Source organism: Nerophis lumbriciformis, linkage group LG29 (genome assembly GCF_033978685.3).
Source record: "Nerophis lumbriciformis linkage group LG29, RoL_Nlum_v2.1, whole genome shotgun sequence".
NCBI classification, from domain to species: Eukaryota; Metazoa; Chordata; class Actinopteri; order Syngnathiformes; family Syngnathidae; genus Nerophis; species Nerophis lumbriciformis.
In genome coordinates, this window is record NC_084576.2 from 2,916,536 (window position 1) to 2,933,050 (window position 16,515).

At 42.4% G+C, this 16,515-nt stretch overlaps 1 protein-coding gene across 3 annotated transcripts in view; it reads left to right on the top strand.

Moving 5' to 3' along the window:
- The window catches only part of terb1 (telomere repeat binding bouquet formation protein 1), a 33,286-nt gene extending 26,472 nt beyond the window's left edge, over positions 1-6,814 (top strand). For all 3 annotated transcript variants that reach the window (XM_061925216.1, XM_061925214.1, XM_061925215.1), the window contains one exon: positions 6,660-6,814. The gene's annotated coding sequence lies outside the window, so the exon portion shown is untranslated. The remainder of the gene's footprint in view (positions 1-6,659) is intronic.
- Positions 6,815-16,515: the final 9,701 nt, after the last annotated feature.

Consider the following 16,515-nt stretch of genomic DNA (forward strand, 5'->3'; position numbering starts at 1 on the left):
CTTGACGTGGTGGAGCTAGCCTTGGACTTGGCGCTAGCTTAGGTGCAGGTGGAAGTGGCCTAGATGGCGGTTGCGGGTTAGCAGGCCGAAAAACCGGTGGTGGCGGCCGGGCAGGAGGTTGCGGCTTAGCACGCCAAAGGATGGTGGCGGTGGCCGGGCAAGAGGTTGCGGCTTAGCACGCCGAAACACTGGTGGCGGTGGCCTGGCCGGGGGTTGCGGCTTGGCTGAACACAGTTGTGCCACCCCACTAGCACAGCTCCCAGCACTAGCCCCCCACCCCTCAAGACGCGGATACCAGACGCGCTCCTTGCGGTTTGGAACCGTCTTCAGGGGTGGGTGGAGGGAGGTCAGAAGGAGTGCAGAATCCTCCACTTTAAATTGTCCACATTGTCTACTCATCTCCCCAATATGGGACTGTAGGGACGACCAGGAGGGAGAAAACAGAGGAGTGGGCGGAGCTTGAGCCATAGGGGGTGGGGCCAAAGTAATTGGGGGCGGAGCTTTAAAGTCAGAAGGTGACTGGGACTGACTAGACTTATATTTAACAAAAATGTTCTGTTAGTGTTTTACTGTAGAATTAAAGTCATTAGGAAGTGGCTGACAGAAAGAAGTAACAGAATGTAAAAAATGTCTTTGTCTATGACGCCATCAGAAGTAGACGAGATCGCGTCATCAGGGGGCGTGTTGTCACGGGGCGCCAACGGGATGACGTCATAGCTGCAGTCCCAGTGATTGACAGGCCAGTCGGATAACTCTTTGGAAAAGTGATCAGTATAATTACCAAACATTTGAGGATGGGAATCCTGGGCTGCTTGTTGATGGCTGTGTTCCGGAGGGAAGAATTGCGGGATTTGCGCGTCTCTTTCGCGAGCCGAAGCCTTCTTGTCAGACTTCCGCCTTCGCTGACGCGTGCGAGGGGGTTGAGAGCGGACCTCCCCGGGCCAGATGGAGACGATTGGGACCAGAACACCTCCAGGTCCCCATATCATCTCCTCATCTGGAGAACAGCGGAGCGTCTCTGCTTCCATCGCTCGGAGGACCATCCACGCACCTTCATCTACCTCCGTCATGCCCGTAGCGAGAGAGCTTCTTCTTGCTGGCTTCCTACTGTGACGACCGGGTCGCATGGTGATGCGGGGCTCGTTCTCCCAGGAATGCAGACGGGCTTCAGACACAGCGTGCAGGTAGGAAAATGATTTATTTAAGGAATAAATCAGACGGAACAAAGAAAAACGTGCTCATGGCACTTAAGGCAAAACCTAGAGGGGGCTATTGTGGAAGCTACCAGGTACAGAGCAGGAACAAAAGTTGTCATCTGTTGTACGAAAACAAACTAGGAAGCCAGACCGACCCACTGGCAAGGCAGGCTTAAATAATGACATTGATGGATAACAGGTGCGCGTCCGGAAACACACGCGGCAGGTGAAAACAACAAGCAGCCATGGCAACAAACTCAGGTGCACAAAACTAACAGAAAACACAAGTGCCTCGAAAACATAAACAGAAATATGATCCGGGCAGTGGATCATAACATCATCATTGTCTCTTATGTCAACACAGTAGTGTCCTGAGCTGGTAAACTGAAGAAGTATCTGCTGCTTAAACATCACTGCCCTGGCGTTTTCTATGTCTAACGTAGTTCCTGCCTTTTTATTCAGCAGGAGTGGGATATCGAATTTGACAACTTCTGTCTCAATGTTACACTTTGTCCATCATATTTTAGCAGGTTGATGCACTTTTCTCCAAAATGGAACTGTCTGTTGCTAGACCTTTCTGTACTTCTTTGTGAAGTGAAGTGAATTATACTTATATAGCGCTTTTCTCTAGTGACTCAAAGCGCTTTACATAGTGAAACCCAATATCTACATTTAAACCAGTGTGGGTGGTACTGGGAGCAGGTGGGTAAAGTGTCTTGCCCAAGGACACAACGGCAGTGACTAGGATGGCGGAAGCGGGAATCGAACCTGGAACCCTCAAGTTGCTGGCACGGCCACTCTACCAACCGAGCTATGCCGCCCCAATTTACCTGCTTTTCATTGAGATTATGTACATAACTTTCAAGCCACTTTTCTCCACACACTATGCGAGTGCAGGCGGTGTCTATGATTGCTGAGCCTGCAGCTTCAGTCATAAAAATCTCAGCTTTATACTGGGGATCATTTGTTAACAGCGTGATATTAACTTCATCCAAATTGTCATTTTCAGTCAATCTTACTTGTTCGTGCTTCTTGTGCGGGCAGTCTTTTGCCCAGTGGCATGTGCTTTGACACACGGCACATCGTGATCGTTTACCGTACTTATCCAGTGAGTTTGTACCCGGTAACGGCGTCACCGATCTTAGTTGTCCACGTTGAAACGATGTTGAATCGTTCCGTCTTCCTCTCCATTGTGGCTGTTTTGTGAGGAAAGCTGCGTCCTGGTTCAGTTGTATCTCACTTGACGAGCCCGTTGTTTTACCTCCGAATATCCGTTTGAGAGCTGACTTCATTGATGAAAAGCTTAGCTCCGTGTTAGTCGTCAGTGCTAGCTGCCTGTCTTTCTCATCGAGGCAGGCTGTGTCACTAAGTTTAAAGGCTAACACGGCATCAGGGAGCGTCATATTGTACCTTTTCATCCGGTTGTAGCGCTCTTCAAAGTCAATAATATAGTCCACCATTGAAACTGAACTATTTTTGGTGATGTTGTTGAAGTACGTGTACGTTTCGTACGTGCGCGATCCTTTTCCTCTTTCAGAAAAACGTCATCCAGTTTTGCAAATAATGCCGTCATATCGCTGTCATTGTCCAACTCCTCCGCAGATATCTCCATTGCGATTTCTCTGGCTCTTCCTTCAAGTCCCAAAGCCACAGCCAGTGCTTGCTTTTTCTTATCGAGTTCTGTAACCCGCGTCCAAATGTTAACTTAATTTTTCCAGCACTCATACAGGTAAAAGCCAGTAAATTAGAATATTTTGAAAAACTTGATTTATTTCAGTAATTGCATTCAAAGGTGTAACTTGTACATTATATTTATTCATTGCACACAGACTGATGCATTCAAATGTTTATTTCATTTAATTTTGATGATTTGAAGTGGCAACAAATGAAAACCCAAAATTCCGTGTGTCACAAAATTAGAATATTACTTAAGGCTAATACAAAAAAGGGATTTTTAGAAATGTTGGCTAACTGAAAAGTATGAAAATGAAAAATATGAGCATGTACAATACTCAATACTTGGTTGGAGCTCCTTTTGCCTCAATTACTGCGTTAATGCGGCGTGGCATGGAGTCGATGAGTTTCTGGCACTGCTCAGGTGTTATGAGAGCCCAGGTTGCTCTGATAGTGGCCTTCAACTCTTCTGCGTTTTTGGGTCTGGCATTCTGCATCTTCCTTTTCACAATACCCCACAGATTTTCTATGGGGCTAAGGTCAGGGGAGTTGGCGGGCCAATTTAGAACAGAAATACCATGGTCCGTAAACCAGGCACGGGTAGATTTTGCGCTGTGTGCAGGCGCCAAGTCCTGTTGGAACTTGAAATCTCCATCTCCATAGAGCAGGTCAGCAGCAGGAAGCATGAAGTGCTCTAAAACTTGCTGGTAGACGGCTGCGTTGACCCTGGATCTCAGGAAACAGAGTGGACCGACACCAGCAGATGACATGGCACCCCAAACCATCACTGATGGTGGAAACTTTACACTAGACTTCAGGCAACGTGGATCCTGTGCCTCTCCTGTCTTCCTCCAGACTCTGGGACCTCGATTTCCAAAGGAAATGCAAAATTTGCATGGTTGGGTGATGGTTTGGGGTGCCATGTCATCTGCTGGTGTCGGTCCACTCTGTTTCCTGAGATCCAGGGTCAACGCAGCCGTCTATCAGCAAGTTTTAGAGCACTTCATGCTTCCTGCTGCTGACCTGCTCTATGGAGATGGAGATTTCAAGTTCCAACAGGACTTGGCGCCTGCACACAGCGCAAAATCTACCCGTGCCTGGTTTACGGACCATGGTATTTCTGTTCTAAATTGGCCCGCCAACTCCCCTGACCTTAGCCCCATAGAAAATCTGTGGGGTATTGTGAAAAGGAAGATGCAGAATGCCAGACCCAAAAACGCAGAAGAGTTGAAGGCCACTATCAGAGCAACCTGGGCTCTCATAACACCTGAGCAGTGCCAGAAACTCATCGACTCCATGCCACGCCGCATTAACGCAGTAATTGAGGCAAAAGGAGCTCCAACCAAGTATTGAGTATTGTACATGCTCATATTTTTCATTTTCATACTTTTCAGTTGGCCAACATTTCTAAAAATCCCTTTTTTGTATTAGCCTTAAGTAATATTCTAATTTTGTGACACACGGAATTTTGGATTTTCATTTGTTGCCACTTCAAATCATCAAAATTAAATGAAATAAACATTTGAATGCATCAGTCTGTGTGCAATGAATAAATATAATGTACAAGTTACACCTTTTGAATGCAATTACTGAAATAAATCAAGTTTTTCAAAATATTCTAATTTACTGGCTTTTACCTGTATGGCCTGAACTCGTCAAACCTCTGCGGTATTTTATAGTTTGCAACCATCCTCTGCTACCAATGTGAAGTGTAGGTGAATAAACACAACATTTATTCTGGTTCACAACTTTTAATCAACTACTGCACAGAGGAAAAACCGGAAACACTGAATCCCCGCTTCCTGACCACAAACACTGCGCATGCGTTAACCCAGTATATGGAGACACATGTTAACAGTTGTGAGGTCAGTGATCAGGTCAATATATACATCAGTGCAAAGATGAGTGAGGTGTGCTCGCTGGCAAATTTAGCTTCAAAATACTGTCAAATGGGACTATAGATAAACATATTTGCAAGTTTATTGCAAATAAAAAACCCAAAACCAGTGAAGTTGGCACCTTGTCCATCCATCCATTTTCTACCGTTTGTCTCTTTCGGGTTTGCGGGGGGTGCTGGAGCCTATCCCAGCTGCATTCGAGCGGAAGGCAGAGTACACCCTGGACAAGTCGCCAACTCATCGCAGGGCCGACACAGATAGACAGACAACATTCACACTCACATTCACACACTAGGGCCAATTTTAGTGTTACCAATCAAACTATCCCCAGGTGCATGTCTTTTAAATCATGCAAGCGAATAATAAACTGTGATTAATCATGATGAATCCAAATTCAAAAGCCTTATTAAATGGATTCAAAAAATGTATCATTTGACAACACTACTTATATCAATGTATGATATCAGGCACACTAACCACCTTTCACATGTCAGGGTGGATGGCACAGTGGTTAGTGACAATATGTTGTGATAGGATAGAGGGTTTTTTTATCCCACAAAGATTCACAGCACATGGGTTTCAGTCTTTTCTGTTTATTCTTTAAATGTATTTATTTGTGATGAAAATGAAAATATGTTACAAGTTCCCAGGAAATGTCCCATATTTTGAAATGCAAATGTTAAAAGGTGTGATTTACCAGACACAGTAATACCGCAGTGCATCCAATGTACACTTGCCTACCAAAATGATAGAACCATATAGTATCGTACAACTTGATGAGTATTCAACATTTCCAAGTCCACTCCACTCCCATGTCTAAGCTTGGCTTTCCTGAGAATGCCTCTGGGTGGACAGTACGAGCATATTCCCATTGGATACTGTGTGTGTGTGTGTGTGTGTGTGTGTGTGTGTGTGTGTGTGTGTGTGTGCATGTGTGTGTGTGTGTTTGCTGGGAACAGACAAACTAAAAACGAAATAGCAAGAAAGAATGTTTGAATTGCAGCCAGTGTTGTCACAATGCAGGCCAGGGCTGGTTCAGAGCTGCAAACTTCTGTTTCACTGCCATCTTGTCTCATATTGTGTATATAGTCGGTGTTTATTTTTGCTTTAACACCACTTACTGTACCAGTTGTGCTGATTCAAACCACACAGCATGCTTGATGAATCCTTCCTTTTCCGTGCTTAGTCAAGCTGAGATTTATTGTTACTTGTATTTTCCGATTAGTTGGGTGTACCCTACGTTCTACACTTCTCTGCCAAGTAACAAAAAATGTTTCCCATTTGTTTCCTTTTCTATCGCCTGCTTTATTCTTCTCACACCACCACTTTGCAGCTTATTCCCACAGCTGATGTCACTTTAATGGGTGCATTTACTTGCTTTCTGCATATTTTTTCACTGAGTAGCCAAATGACACATGCAGGGCAGTTTCTTACTTTCTAACCTACAAAAGAGGGGAGAGAGCAATTGAGAACGTTGTGTACTTGATGAGATCACGAAGGCCATGCTGTAGCTCATCCAGTAGGCAAAACAAGTTTAGAGAAGTATCAGTTCCCATCAAACACGTTCCCGTCTGTCCACTTGCTGCTCCATGAAAGCCTTCCTATTTTCCAATCAACTCAAGCAGGACTGTAAAACTCAAGCAAATGTCATAATTTTTTTTTACATGTAGTTATACTAGTAAAACACCATCCATATAGGTTTATCAATGTTATACTCAGATCAAGTCTGTGTGTCCTTGAACACACCATGGTCAAGTCCTAGTAACTTGTAACAATCTAACCGCATAATCTATGCAAGTATTTGATTATGCTTAGAGCTGCAAATATTTTACAATGGCTGCATGAACAGATAAGCAACTGACTCTCTTTTCTTTATTTTTTCTGCCTTTAGAAAAGTGAAGCCATTGGATGTTGCTGGCTGTGCAATCCTGGACCAAATATCATGTTCTGTAATGTATAATAATTGTTTTTCTACAAGGTTTAGTACTTTTTTTGTTGGATAAAAACATGTTCTGCAGCACCTTTTAATCATTTGCAGTCATTGTTGATAGTGTTTGTTTTCAATATTATTAAAACACATGTTATTATGTGAGCTTTGTCCACCTCATATTGTCAATTTCAAAACAAAATAGTCATAGGTACACACATTTATTAATGTGATGTGATATGCAGTATTATATGCAGTTTATTTATTTCCCTAAATGTTTTGAGGACGAACAATACCACAGTTTGGTTAGATCTGATAATATGACTTTTGCTAATACAGTTAGCGGTCTGTTCCAAAACATCAGACAAAGGCCAAAAGTACAAAAAACAAAAACTATTTTAATAATGCAAAGTCAGTTAATCTAATTGGCCCTAGTGTGTTAATGTTAGTGTAAATGGTTGTCTGTCTATTTGTGTTAGCCCTGCAATGAGGTGGAGACTTGTCCAGGGCTTACCCTTACTTCCACCCGAGGGCAGCCGGGATAGGCTTCAGTGTCCCTGTGACCCCGAGATGGACAAGTGGTAGAAACATGGATATTTCATACAACCACAAATATGAACACAAAATACATTTTCAATATAATTATTATATTTTTACATGCAAAAAACACTGCAAAATACTTACGATTCCGAACAACGGAAAAAACATTTAACATCACTTTTACCAAGGGATGTATAGTGTTAGGATTTTATCAATACCAATACCATTATTGATATTCCTTTTCGATACCGAGATTCATCGGTACCCTTATCAAAACTATATGTAAATGGTGTATATAATGATGTGAAAAAATGAGCCTTTTCCAGTTGCACTTGAGCGAAAGGCAGGGTACACCCTAGACAAGTCGCCACCTCATTGCAGGGCCAGATTATTAGCGTATTTTCCAAACTATAAGGCACACTTAAAATCCTTTTTTTTCCTCAAAACTCGACAGTGCGCCTTATAACCTGGTGCGCCGAATGTACTGAATAGTTCTGGTTTTGCTTACCATCCTCGAAGCAATTTTATTTGATACATGGTGTAATGATAAGTGTGACCAGTAGATGGCAGTCAAAACATAAGAGATACGTGTAGACTGCAATATGGTGGCAATATTACTCAAGTAAACAACACCAACATTTTATATGGTCCATTGAAAATATAGAACATTAGACACGGCGCTCAAAAATCTATCAAAACGTTTTAGTACGACTTTGGTAAGCTATGAAGCCGCACCGCTTGATGGATTGTCGGCGCATTAAACACACAAGTATTATTATGGTGTGTGTATAAGGTAAGACATATTATCAGGCGTTTTGTTTCGCAATATTATGCAAAAGCAACTTTTCTTACCTTCTGGTACCTGCTGATCTGAATTTGGGATCTGCATAAATCCTAAAAAATTGCGCGTGTCCGCCTTTTTAGTCTGTGCCGACACCGTAGTAGATAAGCTTCTTCTTTTTCTCTATCTTCTTGTTATGGGACATTCATCCTCCGCTGTTGCCATTTCTAATATAAAGTAGTGTAAAGTTCTTTCTTATATCTGTCAGTAAACTCGCCATGAAAGCGCTAAAACATACTGGTGTAGTGAGTTTACATTATTCACCCAAGGAACTTTAGTTATTAGAGAGTTCCAGTTGGATGTTTTTTCACGGGACACATTTCCGGTCTTGTTGTTTTCGGATGAAGAGATGCTGCTCCGTTATTGATTTAAGTAAAGTCTGAATATCATTAAAACAGTTAGCTCCATCTTTTGACACTTCTTCCACCCCCGTCCTTGCACGCTACACCGCTACAACAAAGATGACGGAGAAAAGACGCTGTGAAAGGTGAGCCACGTAAATAAGACCGCCCACAAAACGGCGCATCCGGAAGAGACTGTCAGAAAGCGGCTTGAAGATGATCTGTAAAACATATTCTATACAACATTTTGATCAAAGAACCACCATTACATGCTATGTAGACCACAAGGAAGTGTTTTACATTTAGAAAAAAAAAGACTCCTTTATTGCGCCCTATAATCCAGTGCGCCTTATATATGAAAAAAGATTGAAAATAGACCATTCATCGGCAGTGCATCTTATAATCCTGTGTGCCCTTTGGTCCGGAAAATACGATATATTACTTAATTTTTTCACTTTTTGAGTGAATTAATATGATACTTGCCAACCTTCCCGGATTTTCCGGGAGACTCCCGAAATTCAGTGCCTCTCCCGAAAACCTCCCGGGACAAGTTTTCTCCCGAAATTCAGGCGGACCTGGAGGCCACGCCCCCTCCAGCTCCATGCGGACCCTCCAGGTCCGCATGGAGCAATGTTGTTGTAATATATTGAGTTGGAGGCAATAACCAGGCGAGGGGATGAAGTACGTCTCTTTACTGTAGACTTCAGAACAGACTCACACACTTGAAGTCAGGTGCGCAACACCACGTAAATCGTTGGCCAACCAAAAAGTAACCCCAGTACGCTATAGCCAACATTCACCAGAAGATGGCAACAGACAAACATAGATCACTCTATTACATTCCTCCCCTTTTAGAATTGTAGAAGTTACTCAAAAGAAATAAACAACCCAACCAAAAAATGCAGCAGCTCAATTAAAAAACTGTACTTAAGCCACATTCTTTTTTTTTTTAGTACTGAACTCTTAACCCTCATTTGTAAACAATAACATGCTTATTATACAAACAGTATTTGTAGATTTTTAACACAGATTTGTATACTGTCTTCAGAGATTCCGTTTTTTTGGTGGTACTCGAAACCTTTCTGGGTACCTGCGGATCACTGGTGGGGTTTTTGTTGTGGGTGATCTGGGTTCTGATGATGGCAACTCAGCAGCCCTTGAATCTGGTTCAATGATGAGACTAGTTTGTGTCTGACTCACTGATGGTCCTGGTGATGGAACTGAAACAGCACTGTCCAGTTGTACTGATGGCACATTTTCTGCAACTGGTGGAGACTAGATAACTGGCAGTCTCTCCATGTTTTCTCGCCATGGTAACATGTGATCCACATGCACTGTGCGCTGTCTCTGTCCCTCTTGATAGATTGATATATATATATATATATATATATATATGTCTTAATAAGGTTATCCAAAAAATAGTGCTCGATACCGTAGTAGAGCGCAATATATGTATGTGTGGGGAAAAAAAATCACAAGACTATTTCATCTCTACAGGCCTGTTTCATGAGGGGGGGTACCCTCAATCGTCAGGAGATTTTAATGGGAGCATTCGCATACCATGGTTTATATAGGGCACAGAGTGGGTGGGTACAGGCTGGCCTAGGGGCGTGGTGATTGGCTCATGTGTTACCTAGGAGGTGTTTCCGTCTATGGCGGCATGTTGTTACAATTTCGCTGCGCTTGTTGAGGGATGACAGGTCTGGACGGTAAATAATAAACAGTTTCTCTTTCAAGCATAGGTTGCATCTTTTATTACCACTATTGTAAGGTGTGCTGGATGCAAGAATTTGCCATGTTATTGAATATTCAACATTATTGTCTTTGAGGTCCCAAATGTGTTTGCTGAGTTCTGTGGTATTTCGCAGGTTTTTGTTCCTGAAAGAAGCCTTGTGGTTGTTCCATCTGGTTTTGAATTCACCCTCGGTTAATCCTACATATGTGTCGGATGTGTTAATGTCCTTGCGTATTACCTTAGATTGGTAGACAACTGATGTTTGTAAGCACCCCCCGTTGAGGGGGCAATCAGGTTTCTTTCGACAGTTACATGCTTTGTTGGTTTTGGAGTCGTTCTGACTGGGGGTCGACGGCTCATTTGCAATTGTTTTGTTGTGGTTTGAGATGATTTGTCGTATATTGTTCATGCAGCTGTAGCTCAATTTGATGTTGTTCTTGTTGAATACTTTTCTTAGGTTGTTGTCTTTGGGAAAGTGTTTGTCAATCAGATTGAGGAATTTGTGTCCAATGTTCGTTGAGACGTTTTTGCTGTATGGGGGGTTGTACCAGATGATGCCGTTTCGTTTTCTGTTCTTTTTTGGCTGGTTTCCTGGCGTGGGTTCATAGGTGAGGGTGAAATTGTATCCGCTTTCATCAAGGGCTTTTTGGTACGGGGGGGTTGCTTGGTCAAATTCAGCTTTGCTAGATGACAGCATCGATAGCCTTTTATTGATTCCGGTAGGTATTCTTTTCGTGGTGGTGGGTGGATGGTTGCTGTCATGGTGCACGTATTGGAGTGTTGTGTTGGGTTTCGTGAATGGTTGGTAGCTGTTATTTCTCAGGTTGAAAGTGACGTCAAGGAAGTTGACGGTTTGCTTGTTGGCTTCAATCGTGATCCGTAGGCCGTTCTCTTTGAAAATTTGGCATATGCGCTTCTTGGTATTCTCGCTGCTCCTTGGCGAGGCGCGACACACTGCCAGTCCGTCATCACGGTAAATACCAAGGTTCAGATTGAGGCTAGCGAGCTGGGAGAGGAGGAAACTCGTTGGGAGTCAATCTGACACCAAATCTTATTAGCGTGCATGACTTTGGGGGACTTTTGAAAAGGAAGTATTGTTGTGTTACAAACTTTTGTGTGGTGTTGCTTCCTTATTTGTGATTGTTCCAAGCTGATTTTATCAGATTCTACCTTTGTCTTATTTTATGCATTGCAGTAACACCTGAAGTGAATGTAACAGTGTGTCATAGTTACGACAGTTAGCTGGATTAAAAAATACAGATTTGACATTTGTCCAGAATCTTAACCGACCGAATTAGTAACCAGAACCAAACAATACCAGTACTTGGTATACATCCTTACTTTTACCTTTATTGAAGTCTCTTGTTGGTGGTGACCGTAGACTAGGAAGGTATAGAGATTCACACGGATGCCAGCGTTGTACTTTGCTGCAAGTTCTTTCTTGAATTCAATAGTGTTTCTCACCTTCTTTATCAAACTGCTGGCACACACAACTTTTATGGCCCCATGGTGGCTTATTTTGCAGTCGAGTTCAATCAAAAAAAAGCAGCGAGACTGTACAGAAGCCAAAAACTCAGCACAGAGAGCACAAAGAAAAAAAGACAGACTTGTTCATCATTCCGGTGTGCGTTTTATGAACAAAAAACACGTACACGATGAAAGAATCACTGAATAAACGGCTTTTCATTCTTGACCAACACATAGGATTTTTCAGGCAGTGCAGTGTGCGGAATGATACTGGGGCAAACAGACTCATTTGTTACAAGCAATGTAGGGTTGTATGGGGCGACGTGGCTTAGGCGGTACAGTGGTGGGTCGTGCCAGCAACTTGGGGTTCCAGGTTCAGTTCCAGATTCCGCCATTGCCCTTGTGTCCTTGGGCATGACACTTTATCCACCTGCTCCCAGTGCCTTCTACAATGGTTTAAATGTAGCTTAAAAGATGGAGATGGAGTTTCACAATATGAAGTGCTTTGAGTCTCGAGAGAATAATTATATAATTCACTTCACTTGTATGATGGCGTACAAAAAAATGCGGTGTCACTGTAGTCATTTTTTTGTGCAAAGAAAACAGCAGTGTAATACCAAAATGTATGTACCTGTCACATTTCTGCTACCATTTGTATTACAGTAAGTTCAAGAGACAATGCTATTAAGTGAAACTTGGACATATCGTTCTTTAGAATAGTCAGTGTACAGCTTGCTACTCACTGAAAATGACTCATAAAATACTAGATAGGTGTTAACATACTTAATTGGCAACACTAAATGGTCCGTAATGTGTGAATGTGAGCGTGAATGTTGTCGTGAGTTGGCCCTGCCATGAGGTGGTGACTTGTCCAGCGTGTACCCCGCCTTCCGCCTGAGTGCGGCTGGGATAGGCCTCCCCTGCAGGCCCACAACCCCCCCCCCCCCCCCCGCCCTGCGACCCTGAAAGGGACAAGCGGTAGAAAAGGGATGGCATGAAATCTCTACTGCTATACTAGTTGTTAAAGTTAAAGTACCAATGATTGTCACACACACACTAGGTGTGGCGAAATTTGTCCTCTGCATTTGACCCATCCCCTTGTTCACCCCCTGGGAGGTGAGGGGAGCAGTTGGCAGCAGCGGTGGCCGCGCCCGGGAATCATTTTTGGTGATTTAACCCCCAATTCCAACCCTTGATGCTGAGTGTCAAGTAGGGAGGTAATGGGCCTAATTTTATAGTCTTTGGTATGACTCGGCCGGGGTTTGAACTCACAACCTACACAGATTACTCTAAAGTATATACCCATTTAATTCCTTACGATATACATCAGTTCCTCAATTTTTGAGCTTAATTTGTTGTGAGGTATCTCTTTACTCAAAACAACAAATCAATGTCTCTTATTGAAATGAATTAAAATCAATTATTTGACTTTTAAATAGGATTTATTGTATGAATATTAAAACAGTAGAATGGGCTAACAACAACTACAGTCGTTTTAAAACTAGTAATGTATTTACTTTTACTTTTAGATAAGATATATTGTATGAAAAACAAAACAGTAGACTGTGCTACTAACAACTACAGTAGTTTTATAAAGTAATATAATGTACGATATTTACCTTGGAGAGTGGACTTCTACGGTATCTCCTTCTAGCTGCTTCTCCGTCAAACACACCATCAGCAGCTTTACTGTATTTTCATGGTTAAATGTCCGCCGTTTGGTTTGTTTAAATTGATTTCAAACATGAATGCAGTTTCAACATGATACATCACGTTTTCCGTTTCTCTTTACAACATGCTTGAGAAGGAGTAGGAAGAAGCAGAGCTTATTTAATCCTACCCCTTTCCTACTTCATAGTAGTTTCTTACACATATATGTTCACTTATTGTTTTCAATTTGTAGCATGGTTATATCAATGTTTTCTAAAAACAACAATACAAAGGTCCTGAGTAGTCTTGGGTTCAATCCCGGGCTCGGGATCTTTCTGTGTGGAGTTTGCATGTTCTCCCCGTGACTGCGTGGGTTCCCTCCGGGTACTCCGGCTTCCTCCCACCTCCAAAGACATGCACCTGGGGATAAGTTGATTGGCAACACTAAATGGTCCCTAGTGTGTGGATGTGAGTGTGAATGTTGTCTGTCTATCTGTGTTGGCCCTGCGATGAGGTGGCGACTTGTCCAGGGTGTACCCCGCCTTCCGCCCGATTGTAGCTGAGATAGGCTCCAGCGCCCCCCGCGACCCCAAAGGGAATAAGCGGTAGAAAAATGGATGGATGGAACAATTCATAAACAGTTAAGTCAGTTACAATTCACAATAAAGAGATTAATCATATCTTATTTTTAATAAATATTGTTCTTTTTCCTTATACAAAACCCAAAACCAGTGAGGTTGGCATGTTGTGTAAATGGTAAATAAAAACAGAATACAATGATTTGCAAATCCTTTTCAATTTATATTCAATTGAATAGACTGCAGAGACCAGATATTTAATGTTCGAACTGAGAAACTGATTTTGTTTTGTGCAAATAATCATTAACTTAGAATTTAATGGCAGCAACACATTGCAAAAAAGTTGGCACAGGGGCATTTTTACCACTGTGTTACATGGCCTTTCCTTTTAACAACACTCAGTAAACGTTTGGGAACTGAGGAGACCAATTGTTGAAGATTTTCAGGTGGAATTCTATCCCATTCTTGCTTGATGTACAGCTTAAGTTGTTCAACAGCCCGGGGTCTCTGTTGTGGTATTTTAGGCTTCATATTGCGCCACACATTTTCAATGGGAGACAGGTCTGGACTACAGGCAGGCCAGTCTAGTACCCGCACTCTTTTACTATGAAGCCACGCTGTTGCATTGTCTTGCTGAAATAAACAGGGGTGTCCATGATAACATTGCTTGGATGGCAACATATGTTGCTCCAAAACCTGTATGTACCTTTCGGCATTAATGGTGCCTTCACAGATGTGTAAGTTACCCATGCCTTGGGCACTAATACACCCCCATACCATCACAGATGCTGGCTTTTGAACTTTGCACCTTTAATAATCTGGATGGTTATTTTCCTCTTTGGTCCAGAAGACAGAACACTTTTCCACTTTGCATCAGTTCATCTTAGATGAGCTCCGGCCCGGCGAAGCAGGCAGCGTTTCTGGATGTTGTTGATAAATGGCTTTCGCTTTGCATAGAGTTTTAACTTGCACTTACAGATGTAGTGACCAACTGTAGTTACTGACAGTGGGTTTCTGAAGTGTTCCTGAGCCCATGTGGTGATATCCTTTACACACTGATGTCGCTTTTTGATGCAGTACCGTCTGAGGGATCGAAGGTCCGTAATATCGCTTACGAGCAGTCTCTGAACCTTTTGATGATATTACCAACCGTAGATGGTGAAATCCCTAAATTCCTTGCAATAGCTTGTTGGGAAACGCTGTTCTTAAACTGTTCGACAATTTGCTCACACATTTGTTCACAAAGTGGTGACCCTCACCCCATCCTTGTTTGTGAATGACCGAGCATTTCATGGAAGCTGCTTTTATACCCAATCATGGCACCCACCTGTTCCCAATTAGCCTGTTCACATGTGGGATGTTCCAAATAAGTGTTTGATGAGCATTCCTCAACATTCTGTCTTTTTTGCCACTTGTGGCAGCTTTTTTGAAACATGTTGCAGGCATCAAATTCCAAATGAGCTAATATTAGCAAAAAATAAGTACGTTTTCCAGTTTGAATGTTAAGTATCTTGTCTTTGCAGTCTATTCAATTGAATATAGGTTGAAAAGGATTTGCAAATCATTGTATTCTGTTTTTATTTACCATTTACACAACGTGCCAACTTCACTGGTTTTTGGGTTTTGTATATTGTAAACACTTTGTGTTTGAACAACCTCTTAAACTGCATCATGTTAGAACATTGTTTGACTTCTTTGCTTAATCCATCCGTTTGGATGTTATGTCAATGATCTTGTCTAGCTTTACTCATTCTGCTTCAGTATGGTGCAAACTGGCAGTGATACGCCCAAATTGCTTTGGCAAGTTTGCTTGATTTTTTTTTGTCAATTAAATGTTTATCATCCAGTTCTTCTCGGCACTATCCTTCGCATCCACTTCCTTTCTGTGGTTGGAAAACAAAGTTATGTCGATCTCTAGCTATTAGCTAATAAGGCTTGTTTGGGTCGGCTCTTCCAGGGTTTTTACTGTGTAATGTTCTACGCCCATTAATGTCAGGGATGATTGTAATAGAACAGACAGCGCTTCCTTTAGCTCGGTTGGTAGAGCGGCCGTGCCAGCAACTTGAGAGTTGCAGGTTCGATCCCCGCTTCCGCCATCCTAGTCACTGCTGTTGGACCCCGACTTGAACAAGTTGAAAAACTTACTCGGGTGTTACCATTTAGTGGTCAATTGTACAGAATATGTACTGTATTTTTCGGACTATAAGTCGCAGTTTTTTTCAGTTTGGCCGGGCTCCAGTGCGACTTATATACCGTATTTTCCGCACTATAAGCCGCCCCGGGTTATTAGCCGCACCTTCAATGAATGGCATATTTCAAAACTTTGTCCACCTATAAGCCGCCCCGGACTATAAGCCGCGCCTACGCTGCGCTAAAGGGAATGTCAAAAAAACAGTCAGATAGGTCAGTCAAACTTTAATAATATATTAAAAACCAGCGTTCTAACAACTCTGTTCACTCCCAAAATGTACGCAAATGTGCAATCACAAACATAGTAAAATTCAAAATAGTGCAGAGCAATAGCAACATAATGTTGCTCGAACGTTAATGTCACAACACACAAAATAAACATAGCGCTCACTTTCTGAAGTTATTCTTCATTCGTAAATCCTTCGTCTTTGGTGTCCGAAGTGAAAAGTTGGGCAAATGTGAGATCCAAAATGGCCGG